This window comes from Chiloscyllium plagiosum, unplaced genomic scaffold (genome assembly GCF_037043375.1).
Source record: "Chiloscyllium plagiosum isolate Xiang-an unplaced genomic scaffold, Cpla_swu_hap1 HiC_scaffold_18, whole genome shotgun sequence".
Lineage (NCBI taxonomy): Eukaryota > Metazoa > Chordata > Chondrichthyes > Orectolobiformes > Hemiscylliidae > Chiloscyllium > Chiloscyllium plagiosum.
Genome location: NW_028270156.1, coordinates 40,425,106 through 40,445,780, shown reverse-complemented (window position 1 = coordinate 40,445,780; position 20,675 = coordinate 40,425,106). Strand labels below are relative to the sequence as shown.

Genomic DNA, 20,675 nt, shown 5'->3' with positions numbered 1-20,675 from the left:
CACACAACACCAAACCTCTCTTCCAATTAAAACGTAGTGAAACAAGTTTACCAGAAACAAGAAGTCAATTACAATCTTTTGAGTGGAAAAAAAATAGCTTTATTATCAAAGGAAAAATAATAAAAATCCAATATTAAACATTCAAATGTACAGCTATAAATTTGACAAGGGGCACTGTTTAGTGCAAAAGAAAGGTGAAAGAAATACAATCCTTTAGGTATAAATGTTTTTATCTGCGAGCATGGATTTTTTTTAATTGATGTCTTAGAAGCTCAGCTGTGGTGAATATTTCAGTTGTTCTTGGGGTTCTTGGTGTTTTGATGTTTAATTTTAATCAGCTTTGTTACTGTGTGTTTTCCTTCTTGAGAGACTGAGAACAACTTATTCTTGCTCTTTCCCAGTCACAAACCATTGTCTGTACTCCGCCAAAAGCAGCTCCCTGAAATACAGTTGGTCTGTGTATTGCAATGTCTGAGTTCCTGGTTTGAAACTTGGAAATTTTGGGCAATAACTTTCATCTCCAACACAGGAAACTTGTCACATAAGTGTAAATCAAAATAGGACATGATAGCCTCTTAGCTTGACTGGGTGAATTAGTTTTCAGTTTATTCTAATAAAAAATGCTTCAGCTCACATGAGTTTGTTAAATTATACATGGTTAACCTGTGTGGCCAAATGATTACTGTGGACATTTTAAGTCAGTTTTTTTTTGTTTCTATGAAGAGTTTAGTCCATGAAGGTCCAAGAACTAATTTCAGATGGAATCTAGAAACCATTAATGCTTTTTAAAAAAAAAAATCCCTATTGAGACAATGGTGAAAATCAATTACCACATAGCCTATCCATTACACTCTCAAAAGTAATTAGGAATGGGCAATAAATGCTAGCCTGGCCATTGACATCCATTCCTGTGAAAGAATAATCTTAAAATGCTTCAGGGCAAAATCCAATTCAAGTTTCCTTTTTTTGTCCCTCCTTAGAATATTTAATAAAATAAGAGAGGCACATAATAAAACAATGAAATTAGATAGCTTAATGACACAAAATTAAACAAACTGAATGAGGGAGCACTCTAGAGACATGTTCCCAGCAAAATTATAAAAGATATCCTAAAAGTTTCTTATGAATGTTCAATAATGAGATGTTAACAGCCTACCTAGGGATACAAAGATATACAAGCAAACAAGCATAAAATATACACACCCACACAGCTTATGTAGGCTGTGAAGGATTGCTGTGTGACAGAGAAGCAGCAATAGCAGCAGGAATAAGGTTAAGAAACCAAAGATGCCAATATTAGCAATCATTCATTTTAATAAGGCTATTTATCTTAATAAAGCTAATTTTTCGGTTTACTATTTCAGCAGAGATGTCATACAAATGCTGACATTCACATGTCTACATTTAAAGATTTTTATATTGGGTATTTTGTGCACTGTTTAGTGTTCTGTCTGTATTTGGATTATGAATATTACTCTTCTCCTTAACCTTTATTGCTAAATGAATTCAAGTCAAATCACAAAGGTTTTATTCTTGAAATCAACAAGAGTTGCATAATACTATATAATACAGTAGAGTCAGAGTCATAGAGGTGTACAGCACGGACACAGACCCTTCGGTCCAACCATGCCAACCAGTTATCCCAACCCAATCTAGTCCCACTTGCCAGCACCCGGCCCATATCCCTCCAAACCCTTCCTATTCATATACTCATCCAGATGCCTTTTAAATGTTGCAATTGTACCAGCCTCCACCACTTCCTCTGGCAGCTCGTTCCATGCACGTACCACCAACTGCATGAAAAAGTTGCCCCTTAGATCTCTTTTATATCTTCCCCCTCTCACCCTAAACCTATGCCCTCTAGTTCTGGACTCCCCCACTCTAGGGAAAAGACTTTGTCTATTTATCCTATCCCTCATGATTTTATAAACCTCGATAAGGTCACCCCTCAGCCTCCGATGCTCCAGGGAAAAGAGCCCCAGCCTGTTCAACCTCTCCCTATAGCTCAAATCTTCCAACCGTGGCAACACCCTTGTCAATTTTTTCTGAACCCTTTGAAATTTTACAACATCCTTCGATAGGAAGGAGACCAGAATTGCACGGAATATTCCAAACGTGGCCTAACCAATGTCCTGTACAGCCGCAACACAACCTCCCAATTCCTGTACTCAGTACTCTGACCAATAAAGGAAAGCATACCAAATGCCTTCTTCACTACCTTATCTATCTTGTCTCTACTTTCAAGGAACTCTGAACCTGCACTCCATGGTCTTTTTGTTCAGCAACACTTCTTCAGACTTAACAATTAAGTGTATAAGTCCTGCTAAGATTTGCTTTCCCAAAATGTACTTCTGAAAGGACTTATCTTTCAGTTATGCCCCACAGATAGGGCTTACATCATCAACTATAGACTATTGAATAAAAATAAGAATTCCTAATTTTCGTTAAATAAAAGTAAACGTTGTGCGCTTTTTAGTTGATACAATATGGAAGAGAAAGAGACACATTGCAGAGATCATAGGGCAGATAAAGATTTCCTTTGGGGACTCAATAAACTAACTGAAACTATTCATTCTACTTCATTATAATGGAGCTTTTGGGCTGAAACTTACCTGGTATTACAGTGAGGAGGGGTGGAACTGAGAAGCTGGTAAGTAGAGGATCGGGGAAGGGGTAGCATGGGTTTGGGGGAGTAAAGATGATTTCTTAATGCAACCCAGATCACCTGACCGAAGGCAATTTAGATTATTAAGACCCCAAGTTGGGAGGAGTGCCCACCTCCAACATAGGAATAGCAGCCAGGAGGACCATCAGAGTTAGATGATCCAAATTCACCAAAGACAGTATTCTCTACAGCCTCAAGGACTCCCCTTTGATTCAAGGAACTTGCTGTATTGCACCTTTCTATATTTTATAGGGCATTTTTATTTGGACATACTGTCACTTTCTCAGACCCACCTCAGCAAAGCTCACCTCGACCACAGCAGTGTCTGGGTCAGCAGCATTGGGAGCCTGCCATTCTATTAGGTAGCTGGCCTCAGAGAAAGTAGCTCTGCTGGTCTGGTCCCCAGCAAATGCGAGTTTGGAAAGCACGTTCCGTCCCAACCTTGAGATAATGGAATCAACATCGGTGAAAAAGAAGGTAGAACTATCACATCGTTGAATAAGATGTAAGATGATCTTCTGCCCAGGGTAATGATTGAATTTCAAAAGGAAAAATCATCCTCACATTAATCAGAAATATTGTGTTTTCCAATTTTCGATTCATCAAAACTTAAACACATGAATGAAAAAGACTCCTACGTCAATAGCTCCAGAAAACATGCTTCAAGGAATTTGGTAAAAAAAACAGCAGTTGTGATGGCTTGTGCTTTTGAGCAAGAGGTCCCATATTGGGTGATGGTCCCTTTAAAAAGTAGGTTTCTCTAGGAAGTGATTTTGCGGAAACGCAACTTGCTTCTAATTGCTGATCATAACCACGAATTTGAAATAGAATCCCTACAGTGTGGAAACAGGCCCTTCGGCCCAACAAGTCCACATTGATCCTTTGAAGAGTAACCCACCCAGACCCATTCTCCTACCCTACATTTACCCCTGACAAATGAACCTAACCTACATATCCCTGAATGTTATGGGCAATTTAGCATGGCCAATTCACTAACCTGCACATTTTTGGATGGTGGGAGGAAAGTGGAGCATCCGGAGAAAACCCACACAGACACGGGGAGAATGTACAAACTCCACACAGACAGTCATCCAAGGCTGGAATCGAACCTGTGAGGCAGCAGTGCTAATCACTGAGCCACCATGCCACCCCTATGTTGCTTGGGAGTTAAATAATACATAAGAAAATGGTGAATATAATAGGGGACAAAAAGATTGGTCAATTTATTCTTATAGTTCTGTTTTCAAAAGGTTTACTTTCATTTAGAACAAGATAACTGAAGAGAACATCTTGGGGTAGCAGGATGGCTCAGTGTTTAGCACTGCTGCCTCACAGCACCAGGGACCCGGTTCAATTCCAGCCTCAGGCGACTGACTGTGTGGAGTGAGGTATTTGAGGTGTTGGAGGTGATTTCCTCGAATTCCAGGAGCAGCAATTACTGTTTTATATGCTGTTGCAATTGGTTTGGAACTTTCGAAAAAAAGTCAAAAAACAGCACTTTTAAAAGAGAGAAAGACAGACAAAGGCAGCAAGCACATGATCTGTAAGGGAGAGAGAAAGAAACCCACACTCTTAACTAACACAGCTGCGAATCGGTGTAGTTACTGCTTTTGCTGTTTGAATTCACATATTGTTGGACATCAAAGTGCATCTAGGAAAACTCAAACGGCGAAATTCACAACTGATCATGGAGAAACTTGTTTGGGAAAGGTCACAGCACAGAAACAGAGAAGTGAGTAGTTTTAAGTGTAGCCTTACTGTAAATCTATGAGAGTGAGCAGAGTGGGTTCTTTCTTGATTATATGTTTTTATTGGGATCTGTCTCGATTAAATTTTAACAATAAACCATAAAGTATGAAGTTAGCCTGGAGCAGTGTTTTGTACAGCAATAAGATGGTGCTAATTTCTGGGTCGATAGATTGGAAGGAGGAAGACAGCCTTTAGTAGAGTGGTATGCTCTTCTTGTCGGATGTGGGAGATTCCGGAGAGTTTAGGGGTTACTGAGGATTATATCTGTAATAAATGCCATTGGTTATGAATCCTGTCATATCGAATGGATCTGTGGGAGTGACAGTTAGAAGCAATGAGGAATTTACAAGAGCTAGGGGTTGTGATGGATTGCAGTTATAGGAATAGAGAAAAGTTGCAGATACAGGAGAGGTAGGGGGGTAGTACAGGACTCTTCTGTGGCTATCCCTATCTCAACCAAGTATGCTGTTTTAGAAAATGTAGGTGGTGATGGACTTTTAGAGGAATCTAGCACAAACAGTCTAGTTTCTGGTATCAAGACTAGCTCTAATGCAATGAAGGGTACATTGGGTTCCAAGTGATTGATTGTGTTAGGGGACTCTATAGTCAGGGGCTCAGACAGACGTTTCTGCAGTCAGCAGTGAAAAATCAGAATGGTGTGTTGCGTCCCTGGTGCCAGGATCAAGGATGTCTCAGAGAGGGTGCAGAATGTTCTCAAAGTGGAGAGGGACCAGCAGGAGGTCATTGTACACATTGCAACCAATGACATAGGAAGAAAAAGGGATGAGATTCTGAAGGGAGATTACAGAGAGTTAGGCAAGAATTTAAAAAGGAGGTCCTCTCGTGTAATAATATCTGGAATACTCCTGGTACTACGAGCTAGTAAAGGTAGGAATTGAAGGATACAGCAGATGAATGAGTAGCTGAAGAGTTGGTATATGGGAGAAGGATTCACATTTTTGGATCATTGGCATCTCTTCAGGGGTAGAAGAGACCTGTACAAGAAGGATGAATTGCATCTGAATTGGAAGGGGACTAATATACTGGCAGGGAGATTTGCTAGAGGTGCTCAGGAGGATTTAAACTAGTAAGGAGGGGTGGGACCCAGGGAGATACTGAGGAAAGAGATCAATCTGAGACTGGTACAGTTGAGAACAGAAGCGAGTCAAACAGTCAGGACAGGCAGAGACAAAGCAGAGAACAAGTAGGACTGATAAATTAAACTGCATTTATTTCAATGCAAGAGATCTAACAGGGAAGGCAGTTGAACTCAAAACATGGTTAGGAACTTGGTACTGGGATATCATACTAATTACAAAAACGTGAGTCAGAGATGGACAGGACTGGTAGCTTAATGTTCCAGGATGCAAATGCAATCGGAAGGATAGAAAGAGAGGCAAGAGAGGAGGGGGAGTGGCGTTTTTGATAAAGTATAACATTACAGCTGAACTCAGGGAGGATATTCCCAGAAATACATCCAGGGAAGTTATTTTGGGTGGAACTGAGAAATATGAAAGGGATGATCACCTTATTGGGATTGTATTATTGACCCCCTAATAGCCAGCAGGAAATTGAGAAACAAATTTGCAGGGAGATCTGAGTTATCTGTAAGAATAATAGGGTGTTTATGGTTTGGTTTTTAACTTTCCAAACATAGACTGGGTCTGCCATAGTGTTAAGGGTTTGGATGGAGAGGAATTTGTTAAGTGCATACAAGACAATTTTCTGATTCGGTATGTGGATGTACCGACTAGAGAAGGTGCAAACCTTGACCTACTCTTGGGAAATAAGACAGGGCAGGTAACTGAGGTGTCAGTGGGGGAGCACTTTGGAGCCAGTGACCATAATTCTATTAGTTTTAAAATAGTGATGGAAAAGGATAGACCAGATCTAATAGTTGAAGTTCTAAATTGGAGGAAGGCTAATTTTGACAGTATTAGGCAAGAACTTTCAAAAACTGATAGGATGCAGACGTTGGCAGGTAAAGGGACGGCTGGAAAATGGGAAGCCTTCAGAAATGAGTTTACGAGAGTCCAGAGACAGTATATTCCTGTTAGGGTGAAAGGAAAGGCTGTTGGTATAGGGAAAGCTGGATGACTAGAGAAATTGAGGGTTTGGTTAAGAAAAAGAAGGAAGCAGATGTCAGGGAAAGACAGGAGAGATCAAGTGAATCCTTACAGTATAAAAGGCAGTAAAAGTATAATCAAGAGGTAAATCAGGAGGGCAAAAAGTGGACATGAGAAAGCATTGGCAAATAGAGTTAAGGAAAGTCCAAAGAGTTTTTTACAAATATATTAAGGACAAAAGGGTAAATGGGGAGAGAATAGTGCCCCTCAAAGATCAGCAAGGCAGCCTTTGTGTGGAGGCGCAGGAGATACGGGAGATACTAAACAAGTATTTTGCATCAGTATTTACTGTGGACAAGGATCTGGAAGATATACAATGGAGGGAAATAGATGGTGATATCTTGAAAAATGTCCATATTACAGAGGAGGAAGTGCTGGATTTCTTGAAATGCATAAAAATGTGGATAAATCCCCAGGACCTGATCAGGTGTACCCTGGAACTCTGTGGGAAGCTAGGCAAATGATTGCTGGGCCCCTTGCTGAGATATTTACATCATCGATAGTCACGGGTGAGGTGCCAGAAGACTGAAGGTTGGCTAACGTGGTACCATTATTTAAGAAAGGTGGTAAGGACAAGCCAGTGAACTATAGACCAGTGAGCCTGGCTTTGGTGGTGGGCAAGTTGTTGGAGGGAATCCTGAGGGACAGGACGTACATGTAATTGGAAAGGCAAGGACTGATTAGGGATAGTCAACATGGCTTTGTGCATGGGAAATCATGTCTCACAAACTTGATTGAGTTTTTTGAAGAAGTAACAAAGAGGATTGATGAGGGCAGAGCGATGGACATGATTTATATGGACTTCAGTAAGGCATTCAACACGGTTCTCCATGGGAGACTGGTTAGCAAGGTTAGATCTCATGGAATACAGGGAGAAGTAGCCATCTGGATACAAAACTGTCTCACAGGTAAAAGACAGAGAGTGGTGGTTGAGGGTTGTTTTTCAGACTGGTGGTCTGTGACCAGTGGAGTACCACAAGGATCAGTGCTGGGTCCACTACTTTTGTCATTTACATAAATGACTTGGATATGAACATAGGAGGTATAGTTAGTAAGTTTGCAGATGACACCAAAATTGGAGATGTAATGGACAGTGAAGGTTACTTCAGATTACAATGGGATCTTGATCAGTTGGGCCAATGGGCTGAGGAGTGGCAGATGGAGTTTAATTCAGATAAATGTGAGGTGCTGCATTTTAGGAAAGCAAACCTTAGCAAGACTTATGCACTTAATGGTAAGGTCATAGGGAGTGTTGCTGAACAAAGAGACCTTGGAGTGCAGGTTCATGGCTCCTTAAAAGCAGAGTCACAGGTAGATAGGATAGTGAAGGTGGTGTTTAGTATGCTTTCCTTTATTGGCCAGAGCATTGAGTATGGGAGTTGGGAGGTCATGCTTAGGCTGTACAGGACATTGCTTTGGCCAGCTTTTGAATATTGTGTGCAATTCTGGTTTCCTTCCTATCGGAAAGATGTTGTGAAATTTGAAAGGGTTCCGAAAAGATTTACAAGGATGTGCCAAGGTTGGAGGATTTGAGCTATAGGGAGAGGCTGAATAGGCTAGGACTGTTTTCCTGGAGTGTCGAAGGCTGAGGGATGACCTCATAGAGGTTTACAAAATCATGAGGGGTATGGATAGGATAAATAGACAAAGTCTTTTCCCTGAGGTGGGGGAGTCCAGAACTAGAGGGCATAGATTTAGGGTGAGAGGGGAAAGATATAAAAGGGACCTAAAGGGCAACTTTATCATGGGGAGTGGTGTGTGTATGAAATGAGCTGCCAGAGGAAGTGATGGAGACTGGCAACATTTGAAAAGGCATTTGGATGGGTGTATGAATTGGAAGGGTTTAGAGCGGTATGGGCCAAGTGCTGCCAAATGGGACTAGATTAAATTGGGATATCTAGTCAGCATGGACGAGTTGGACCAAAGTGTTCGTTTCCCATGCTGTACATCTCTATGACTCTGACTCTGTTCTCCCTGTGTCTGCGTGGGTTTCCTCCAGGTGCTCCGGTTTCCTCCCACAGTCCAAAGATGTGCAGGTGAGGTGAATTGGCCATGCTAAATTGGCCATAGTGTTAGGTGCATTAGTCAGAGGGAAATGGGTCTGGGTGGATTACTCTTCAGAGGGTCGGTGTGGACTTGTTGGGCCAAATGGCCTGTTTCCACACTGTAGGGAATCTAACCTGACCTAATCTAATGTAGTCTCTTTCCAGCACAATATATTTAAGATGCCCTGAATTGGCTAAAACATTTTATGAACATGGATAACTCCACAAAAAGCTAATTGGAAGCAGACACGAAGAGTGAGAGAAAGTTCTTGGATGTAAGAGCACAATATTTAAAGAACTTGTAGAATCAGGAGACGCTGACCTGATTTGACTTGGCTTAAGATGCCTGTGTTGAACAGAGTGTCTACAACCATGGAACAGTAAGAGGAGATTTAAAGGAACAACCTTGCTGGGAGCAAGCAGAAGGACCAGGAAATCTGAACCCTTATGCAAATCTTTGAACAGACCAAGTGGTTAACCTTTCTGATAAGTATCAGACTTAAGCTTTCTGTGTGAAATAGGTGTAAGGGGAAAGTTGAGCTAAGAAGCTCTGTTACAAGTACAAGTGTCCATTGTAGTTTTAGTATCTTTAACATTGCTGACTATAAAATTACGGTTCATATAATTCATTAATTTTTATGTATTAAAGCTATTTTATTTAAACAGTGACTTTGTGACTTCATTCTTTTCAGTAATGTCTGGTTTTCAGATGTCAAAGATGTATAAAACATTACTGGTCTCAAACAGCTCAGATCAAACAACTCAAACGTTGACCTTTTGAATCAACCCATTTGGACTATATTTGCTGAATTTGATTATTCTGTAATTGCTTTACAGGACTTTCTATGCTTTCATGCATCATATCACTTGCTAGTAGGAAGCAATGTTTTAGCATATACGATGTGGCCTCGTAGGAGAGAATTTTCAAACATTATGGCGATAAGAACATACTATATATTCCGTTATTTTCAATTTAAGATAAATTATTCGACCTGGAAACTGTAACAAACACACAGGAAGAATAAAGTTCCTTCAAGACTGGGGGATGCTTACAACAATAATTTAGATAACTAAAACAATTGTTGCAGTTTGGGCTTTCTCTCAAGTTTTACTCTCATGATGCAAACAACAACACCTCTATGTATATCATGAACATGAGCAGTGTTTCATGGTTCATGCATTACCTTTTATCACATTTATCTCACAAATGTCACAATGTGTCAGAGGCTAAGTGATAAAGTGTTAGATTTTTGGTGGATTCATTTTAATCAACACAACTCAACTCAACAGTGGTTAGCACTGCTGCCTCACAGCGCCAGAGACCCGGGTTCAATTCCCGTCTCAGGCGACTGACTGTGTGGAGTTTGCATGTTCTCCCAGTGTCTGCGTGGGTTTCCTCTGGGTGCTCCGGTTTCCTCCCACAGTCCAAAGATGTGCAGGTCAGGTGGATTGGCTATGCTAAATTGCTCGTAGTGTTAGGTAAGGGGTAAATGTAGGGGTATGGGTGGGTTGCGCTTCGGCGGTGTGGTGTGGACTTGTTGGGCCGAAGGGCCTGTTTCCACACTGTAAGTAATCTAATCTAATCTAATCTAACTGACATATCATGATAAGAATTTATGTGACAGAAGAGGTGGTGCTGGATGTCTTAAAATTCATAAATATAGATAAATCGCCAGGATCTAATCAGGTCTTTCCCAGAACTTTGTGGGAAGCTTGGGAAGAGATTGTTTGGCCCCTTGCTGAGATATTTGTATCATCAACAGCAATCAATGAGGTGCCAGTAGACTGGATGTTGGCTAATGTGATGCCATTATTTTAAAAAAGGCTGCAAGAGAGAGCCAGGGAACTACAGACTGGAGAGCCTTATGGCAGGACTGGGTAAGTTGTTGCAGGGAATTCTCAGCAACAGGATTTACATCCATTTGAAAAGGCAAGGACTGATTATGGATAGTCAACATGGTTCAGTGGTGGGAAATTACGTCTTACTAACTGTGGTGAAAGGGTTAAAATTATGTCCCAATACATGTGTGAATCTAACCGGAATGGAGGTGTTGCTTAGTCCCGTGTGAATCTTATTACACACCTCCCCGTGTGAATCTTCTTATCTGTATGTAACCAGAATGGAATGTGTTTTTTAGCCTTGCTCTGCTGTTCACATGAATGTTTATATCTGGAAAAGAGTATATCAGCTGGAAAAGTCTCCAGTTCGGTGAGTCTGCTCCGGGGTTACGTTTAACCGCCGAGCGTGGGTTGTTGGCAACCGCTCTACGAGAACTGACGGCTCCCAGTTCCGGTAACATGTAGAGTGAGTATAAGCCAGACCCGGGAGTCTGCTCCGGGGTTACGTTTAACCGCCGAGCGTGGGTTGTTGGCAACCGCTCTACGAGAACTGACGGCTCCCAGTTCCGGTAACATGTAGAGTGAGTATAAGCCAGACCCGTTGTAAGTATGAGACCTGGTTGTGGCGACGCTGCGGGGAATAAAATGCTCATATTCTAGCAGACTCGCCTCTTGGTCGTTTGTTCTGTGTCAGACTACTCTCCTACGAACCTGACCTTGAGACATTTTGGCGCTGCGAGCAGGGTCAATCGCAATTGAGGAGAGATTTTGATACAGAACAATGTTTTGGAAAAAGACTAAGAAACCAGAAGAACAAACTGTGGAGGTCCCGACCGTCCCGGGATGGCATGGACCATGGCATGACGTGGCAGTTTGTTTGAGAAATGGTGGGGGGCGACCGGAGGAACCCCAGGGTCGCTGCTGTCCACCCTTGAGAGGATCCCAGTCCTGCCGAAGAACCCCTTGCCTGGGGTACAGCGGAGGATGTGGGCATGTCCAAAAAGCTGAAGCGGAGTTAACAGAATTGAATGGGATTGAACTGAACTGAACTGAGTGGAACTGAACTGAATTGAACTGAAGTGAATCAAATTGAACGGAACAAAATGGAACTGAGCTAAATTGAATTGAAATGGACGGAACTGAATTGAACACAATTGAATTGAACTGAACAGACCTGAACTGAGCTGAATTGAACTACACTGAATTGACTGAACTGAAATTAACTGAAACGAATTGAACTGAATTAAGCATAATGTAACACATGTATTGGGCCAAGCAGTGGAATGTGGTGAAACGGTTAAAAAATTATGTCCCAATACATGTGTGAATCTAACCGGAATGGAGGTGTTGCTTAGTCCCGTGTGAATCTTCTTATCTGTATGTAACCAGAATGGAATGTGTTTTTTAGCCTTGCTCTGCTGTTCACATGAATGTTTATATCTGGAAAAGAGTATATCAGCTGGAAAAGTCTCCAGTTCGGAGAGTCTGCTCCGGGGTTACGTTTAACCGCCGAGCGTGGGTTGTTGGCAACCGCTCTACGAGAACTAACGGCTCCCAGTTCCGGTAACATGTAGAGTGAGTATAAGCCAGACCCGGGAGTCTGCTCCGGGGTTACGTTTAACCGCCGAGCGTGGGTTGTTGGCAACCGCTCTACGAGAACTGACGGCTCCCAGTTCCGGTAACATGTAGAGTGAGTATAAGCCAGACCCGTTGTAAGTATGAGACCTGGTTGTGGCGACGCTGCGGGGAATAAAATGCTCATATTCTAGCAGACTCGCCTCTTGGTCGTTTGTTCTGTGTCAGACTACTCTCCTACGAACCTGACCTTGAGAATTTTTTAAAACACTAACTTAATTGAGCTTTTTGAAGAAGTGACAGAGAAGATTGATAAAGACAGGCATTGTCTAGATGGATTACAGCAAAGCATTGGACAGGACTGCACATGATAATTTTTTTAATAGAATCCCTACAGCGTGGAAATAGGCCATTCATCCCAACACGTCCACACCAACCGTCCAAACCCACCCAGACCCATTCCCTACCCTATTATGTGATATTTACCCCTGACTAATGCACCAAATCTCTACATCCTTGAATACCATGGGCAATTTTAGCATGGCCAATTCACCCAAACTGCACATCTTTGGATTGTGGGAGGAAACCGGAGCACCTGGAGGAAACCCACGCAGACACGGGGAGAATGTGCAAACTCCATACAGACAGTCGCCTGAGGCTGGAATCAGACCTGGGACCATGGTGTTGAGAGTCAGCAGTGCTAACCACCGAGCCACAGTTTTGCCCCAAAACTGATAGTAAGGTTAGATTACATGGGATCCAGAGGGAACTAGCCAACTTGATACAAAATTAGTTTGAAGGTAGAAGACAAAGTGGTGGTAGAGGGGTTTTTCCAGACTGGAGTCCTGTGACCAGTGGTGTGCTACAAGGATCAGTGCTGGGTCCACTGCTTTTCATTATTTATATAAATGACTTGGATTTGAATATAGGAGATATGGTTAGTAAGTTTGCAGACACCAAAGTTATTGGTGTTGAGGACAACGAAGAAGATTGTCTCAGAATACAATAGGACCATGACTAGTTAGACTGAGGAGTGGCAGATGAAGTTTAATTCAGATAAATGTAAAATGCATTTTGGTAAGGCAGACCACGGCAGTTAATGGTAGAGTCCTGGGGAATGTTTCCAAACAAAGAGACCTAGGGGTGCAGGTGCATAGTTCCTTGAAAGTGAAGTCACAGACACAGAGGGTGGTGAAGGCAGCGTTTGGCAAGCATGTCTTCATTGATCATAACATTCAGTACAGGAGTATGTCACGTTGTGGCTTGACTGAACATTGGTGAAGCCACTTTTGGAATACTGCATACAATTAAATTAGATTACTTACAGTGTAGAAACAGGCCCTTCAGCCCAACAAGTCCACACCGACCCGCTGAAGTGCAACCCACCCAGACCCATTCCCCTACATTTACCACTTCACCTAACACTACAGGCAATTTTGCATGGCCAATGCACCTAATCTGCACATTTTTGGACTGTGGGAGGAAACCGGAGCACCCAGAGGAAACCCGGGCAGTCACGGGGAGAATGTGCAAACTCCACACAGAAAGTCACCTGATGCGGGAATTGAACCCGGGTCTCTGGCGCTGTGAGGCAGCAGTGCTAACCACTGTGCCACTGTGCTGCCCATTCTGGTCACCCTTCAATAAGAAGGATGTTGTTAAACTTGAGAAGGTGCAGAAAAGGTTCACAAGCACGTGGCCAAGATTGGAGGGTTTCAGCTATAGGGAGAGGCTGATTAGGCTGGGGCTTTTCTCTCTGGAGTGTCATAGACTGAGGGGTGACCTTTTAGAGATTTACAAAATCATGACAGGTATGGATATGGTGAATAGCCAAAGTCTTTTTCGAGTGGGGTAGTCCAAAACTCGAGGGTTTTGGTTTGTGGTGGGAGAGGAAAGACTTATAAAGGATCTAAGGGGTAACTTTTTCAAGCAGACGGTGGCACACGTATGGAACAAGCTGCCAGAGGAAGTGGTGGAAGTGGGTAATCACAATATTTGAAAGGTATCTGGATGAGTATATGAATAGGAAAAGTTGGGGGAGTATAGGCCAAATACTGGCAAATGGGACTAGGTCAAATTGGAATGTCTCATTGGCATGGACGAATTGGACCGAAGGTCTGTTTCCATGCTGTATGACTCTTTAAACTGTGTATCAAATATTTGGGCTATCATGAATACAGATACTGTAACACCCAAATTTTAGTTGCAAATATAGACCTGAATTGGTGATATAATTAACCTGTGTGCATAAGTGTTCAATAGCAAGATGTAGTACTGCCTAGCAACCAAAACTTGTATCTTGACCATAAGTCCATGAAACACCAGAGCAGCAGTGAACCATTCAATCCAATGAGTCTGCTCTGCAATTCAATGAGATAATCATTGATCTGATAATCCTAAACTCCATATTCCTGCCTTTTCCCCTATAAGGCTGGATTCACCTACTGTTTCGAAAGCTATCTCAGCCTTGAATATATGTAAATGACCAGAGGACTGAAACAATGCAGATTGGCTGTTGGGGTGAAGATTTGCATCGACGCAGTCACCAGTATAAGAAGGTGTACCTCAGTAAGACACCCTCCAAGGACAAGCAGTCACCTGACAGCTTCATGTGACTGACTGACTATAAATGGGGAGCCGCCAGGTTCCAGGATGTCTCAGAGCGGCTGCATCAAGGGGAGGGAGAACAACCAGAGGTCATTGTGCACATTGACACAAATGACATAGGTAGAAATAGGGATGAGGTCCTGCAGAGTGATTGTAGAGAGCTAGGAAAAATGTTAAAAACCAGGACCTCATTGGTGATAATCTCCAGATTACACGGCTAGTGAGGATAAGAACAGGAGGATATGGTAGATGAAGACATAGCTAAAGAATTGGTGCAGAGGGCAGGGATTCAGACGTTTAGATCATTCACATCTTTTCTCGGGCAGTCGCGACCTATTCAGAGGGACAGGTTGCACCTGAACTGGAGGGGGACCAATATCTTGGTGGCTAGGTTTGCTAGTGTTCCAAGGGAGGGTTTAAACTAGGTTGGCAGGGGAGTGGGATCCCCAACAGGAGGAGGCAAGTGTGAGCCTCGAAAGAGATGCAGTAATTCAAAACAGTAGGTTGAAGAGACCGGTCAGGCTGGAACAGGATAGAGAGCAAGGCATGCTTGTTGGATTAAAGTGCATTTATTTTATTGGCCTTACCTGTTAGCCCTCTTGCAATGAACTCAAGGTGTGGATAAATACATGGGACTGGGATATTATAGCCATTACAGAAACATAGCTAAGTGAGAGATAGGACTGGCAGCTTAATGTACCAGGGTACAGGTACTTTAGGCTGGCAGAAGTGATGGAAGGGAGGGAGGGGGAGTTGTATTTTTGATTAAGGCGAGTATCACAGCAGTAATCAGAGATGACATAACTGAAGGATCATTCGTTGAGACTTTGTGGGTGGAGCTCAGAAATAAGAAGGGGTAATGATGTTTTGGGGTTGTACTACAGGCTCTCAAATAGTTAATGGGAATTAGAGGAACAAATATGAAGTGAGATTGGAAAGACTCGCAGGAGCAATAGGTTTGTCATAGTAGGCGATTTTAATAGACTGGGACTACCAGAGAATTAAGGGCTTAGATGGGCTGGAATTTGTTAAGTACATTCAGGAAAGCTTCAGTATATAGAGTCCCCTACTCAGGAAGGGGCAAAACGCAACCTACTCTTGGGAAATAGAGCAGGACAAGTGATGGAGGTTACAGTGGGGGAACACTTTGGGACCAGTGAGCGTAGTTATAGTAGTTTTAAAATAGTTATGGAGAGGGGCAATACTGGTCCACAGATTCCGGTTCTAAACTGGGGCAAGACAAATTTTGATGGAATTAGATAGGTGTTTGCAGGGGTTGGTTGGGGTAGTTTGTTTGCAGGCAAAGGGATCTCTGGCAAGTGGGAGGCCTTTAAAAGCGAGATAGCGAGAGTCCAATGTCTATATGTTCCTCTGAAGGTGAAGAGCAAGTTTGGCATGAATGCGGAATGCCAGATGACAAGAGATATTGAGGCTCTGACCAGAAAAAAAAGAAGAGGTGTGGCTCAGGTACAGGCAGCTGGGATGAAGGGAATCCCTGGAGGTACACAGGGGATACAGGAGTTTAGTGAAGAAGGAGGGCACAAAAAAGGGGAGGCTAGAGATAGCCTTGGCTGAGAAGATGAGGGTGAATCCAAAGACGTACTTTAAGTATATTAAAGGTAAAAAGGATAAGTAGAGAGAATAAGGCCCCTTCAAGTACAAAAGTGGACATGTATGTGTAGAACCACAGGAGATGGGTGAGGTTCTCAATGATTATTTCTCCTCTGTGTTTACCATGGAGAAAGACAAGACAACTTGGGAACTTGGGGAAGTTAGTGGTGAGATCTTTGGGAAAGTCCATAACAGAGTAGAAGTGGTATTGGATGTATTGGAATGTATGAAGGTGGATAAATCTTCTGGTCCTGACAAGATGTATCCAAGAACACTGCAAGAGGCTAGAGAAGAAATTGCCTGGGCCCTGGCTGATATTTTCGCATCATTGTTAGCCAAAGGTGAGGTCCCAGAAGACTGGAGGGAAGTGGGTGTTGTGCCATTATTCAAGAAGGGCTGCAAAGAACAAGCTGGGAACTATAGAACAGTAAGCTTAACATCTGTGGTGGGTAAGTTACTTGACAAGATTCTGAGGGATAGGATATACGTGCATTTTGAAAGAGTAATCAACATGACTTTGTGAGTGGGAGATCATGTCTCACAAATTTGTTAGAGTTCTTTGAAGAAGTGACCAGGAAGTTTGATGAGGACAGGGCAGTAGACATTGTTGATATGGATTTCAATAAGGCTTTAGTTAAGGTTCCCCATGCTAGGCTGCTCTGGAAGGTTAGATCACATGGAATCCAGGGCAAGCAGCAAATTAGATACAAAATTGGCTTGATGGTAGGAAGCATAGGGTAATAGTGGAAGGATGCTTGTCGGACTGGAGGCCTGTGACTCGTGGAGTGCATCAGAGGTTGGTGCTGGGCCCATTACTCTTTGTTATCTATGTCAATGATATGGATGAGAATGTACAAGGCATGATTAGTAAGTTTGCGTGTGAGACTAAAATAGGTGTGGACAGTAAGGAAGGTTCTCAGAAATTGCAACAGGTCCTTGATCAGCTGGGGAAGTGGGCCGAGAAATGGCAAATGGAGTTTAATATAGGTATGTGTGAGGTCTTGCATTTTGGAAAGTCAAATCAAGATTGGAGTTTCATGATGAATGGTAGGGCCTTAAGGAGTGAAGTGGAATGGAGGGATCTTGGAGTTTAGGTTCACAGTTCTCTGAAAGTGGAGTCACATGTAGACAGGACAGTGAAGGCGGCTTTTGGCACACTGGCCTTCATCAGTCAGGGCACTGAGTGTAGAAGTTGGAGTTGCAGTTATACAGGAAGTTGATGAGGCCGCACTTGGAGTATCGGGTTCAGTTTTGATCACCTTGTTATTGGAAGGATATTATGATGGGTCTTGTGATGAGAAGAGTGCAGAAGAAATTTACAATGGTGTTGCCTGGACTCAATGGTCTGAGTTACAGGGAAAAGGTTGGACAAGCAAGGACTCTTCTTTAGAGTGTTGGAGACTGAGGGGGGGGAACCTTATGGAAGTTTATAAGATTATTGAGAGGCATAGATAGGCTGAATGCACTCAGGCTGTTTCCCAGGGTTGGGGAATTGTGGACTGGAGGGCATCAGTTTAATGTTAGGGGACAAGAATAAAAAGGGAACCTGAGTGGCAACTTTTTTTCCCCACAGAGTAGTACGCACATGGAATGAACTGCCAGTGGAAGTGGTTGAGGTGGGTACATTAATAACATTTGAAAGACGTTTGGACAAGTACATGCATAGGAAAGGGTTAGAAGAATATGGGCCAAGTGGAGGGAAATGGGGTTAACGTGGATGGACATTTTGATTGGCATGGACCAATTTGAGCCAAAGTGCCTGTTCTGGCTATACCTTATCAAACACACCTCATTAATGACTTACCCTGCCTTGTAGCATACCTCATTGTACCACATGCTGTTCCCAGAATACCTCACCACTCAAGGGCTATTTGCCAAAAGACTAGAATTCCTGGCACCTATGCTTTATTTAAAAGACCTCTGTGCACTAGAATTCCAAGGGGAGCTGTCCTGTTTAACGATGAACAGAATCTGAGCGTATTACAGAGGACGAGAAGATGGTGTTACAATTCATGATACAAGACTTCGTTCGCATAGGTGAGACCCTCTTCTCAGCTGAGAGGGACACTGCCCAGATTCAATTACTTCAAGTAAGGCTCAGTAAATCTCCACATGGGGTACCTATGTGGTATATATGTCACTGAGAGGGAGCTTAACATTAGCACTAAGATAAATGATTCAGCAGACAACGGGGTTGACAGAAATAAGCCAAGACAAGAGGCACAGGAACCATTCACGGTCAACTCCCTTCACAAAGCCATATCTGGGGCCCTCGCCATCAATGTTCCAGGCAATATTCGCATCTTACAAATGGAAGCCCAGAAAACTGCAGCAAATGGAGCAGATGAGATGGAAATCTAGAGAACCATTCCCACTGCCTCTGCTATTTTATTGCCAGCAATATGAAAATACCAGCCAATGGCAAAGGAAAGAAATTCTAACAACCAAATATTTTCTTTTTTTATGTTGTGATCGTAGCCAATTTCAATTAAATGTGTTTAATTGACTAAATATATATTTCACATTTTCTATTATTGCATTAAGGAAGAGACTGTATCGATTTTATTTAATATTCTACAAGTTTAACACTCAATTTGTGATAGGAACTCAACAACTTCAGCCTGCCACTACACTAATAGCTGCAATCCAGGAACCAAAACAATAAATTCACAAAGCACCACTTAAGTTACAGACCTTGACCTTATCCCCACTTCATCCTTATATAGTTACTCTATTGCAAATCAAATAGTGTAAGTGACATATATAGAAGGGATTCACAAAGAAATTGTTTGAGATATATCAATATTTGATTATTGTACTGTTAGAATGGTACACATTTCCTTACCCACCTACTCTCTTGTTTCATTCAGAACTCTGATCTTCCACGGTCTGGATTTGTGCCACTACCTTGTGTAACATTAGCTATCTGGTGACCTTCTCACTACAGTGTTTGGATTGCTTGTTGATATCAGCAGGTCTATTCTAAAACAAACAGTCAGGTAAATAGAAGGCACTCTTCATGTGGGAAATCGGAGCCAGGTCCAGAAACCTACTTCTCGTAAGAAACTGCGTTTTACAGTGTAAGCTGTTCACTGATGTGAAGGAAGTGTTTCCCAGCTAATTAGAGCTATTGAGGGCAGTAATACAATTTAACACACCTAAGGCAATTGTCACTTGTCTTGATGGTGACAGTCTGTGTCACAGGCTGCCACAGTACCACAGAGAGCTGGAAGATTTGCACCATTAGGATTTGAGGGGGTGTATTCTTCCTACACATCATTGTGCAGCAGGGGCTGCTTCCCTGTTCAGTATTCACTCCCTCTGCCTCCAACTTTTACTATTGTTCTTCCCTCAGGGAGCTATCCTTTCCAGTGACATTGCTGTCTTCAAAATCTGTCCCTCACAGAAGCACCATATACATTCTTTTGATAATTAATTACTTAATTTTATTCATCTGCTGCATTCTGATGTACAAAGAAATCATGCACTTTTCTGAGCATAATAGAACCAATGTATGGGCAATATTGCTTCATCTCTAAAGCATTCATATTCATACAGGCAAAAATGGAATACCTTAGTTTGTTCTTACTGCCAACAAGAACCCCATCACAGATCTCTGCCTCCTTTGGAGGTCCCCAGAATCTCAGACCCAAGTTTTCAGACAATTCAATGATATCAAGAAATGACTGACAGTACTGGGTACTGCAAAAACCTTGGGACCCTGCTAATATTTCATCACAGTACTGCAGATTTGTGTTCCAGAACTTGCTATGCGCCGAGCCAAGCTGTTCCAGTACAACGACAACGATGGTGTTCATCGTATCAAAGCAGTTCTATTTCAGCATCAGTTGCTTCACAATAACCTGCTTGCTGATGCTCAGTTCGGCTTCTGACTAGGCCACTCAGCTCCTCACCTCATTACAACCTTGCTCCAAACATGTTCAAAAGAGCTGAATTCCAGAGAGGACGGAAGAGTTACTGCTCTCGACTCAAAGTTACATATGACTGAGTGTGGCATCAAGGAGACCGAGCTAAACTGCAGTCAAATGGGAATTGGAGGAAAATTCTCCACTGGATGGAGTCATACCTGGCACATAGAAAGAAAGTTACAATTGTCGGAGGTCAGTCATTTCAGCTCCAGGACATCACTGGACAAGTTCCTCAGGGGAGGTCAAAGGCCCACTCATCTTTAGATGCTTCACCAATGACTTTCCTTCCATCAGAAGATCAGAAGTTAGAACGTTTGCTGATATATTGAACAGCACTCAGCAGCATTTGCAGCTTTTCAGTCTCAGTGCAGTGAGACCATAAGACATAGGAGCAGAAATTAGGCCATTTGGCCCATTGAGAGCATTCCACATTTCAATCATGTCTGATGGGTTTTTTCAAACCCATTTTCCTCTTTTCTCCCCATAACCTTTGATCCCCTTGGCAATCAAGAATTTATCTATCTCTGTT

At 42.5% G+C, this 20,675-nt stretch overlaps 1 protein-coding gene across 1 annotated transcript in view; it reads right to left on the bottom strand.

Annotated features, from left to right (window-relative positions):
• Nucleotides 1-20,675, bottom strand: part of tub (TUB bipartite transcription factor) — a 467,593-nt gene that overhangs the window by 425,700 nt on the left and 21,218 nt on the right. The gene's annotated exons all lie outside the window — the stretch shown is intronic.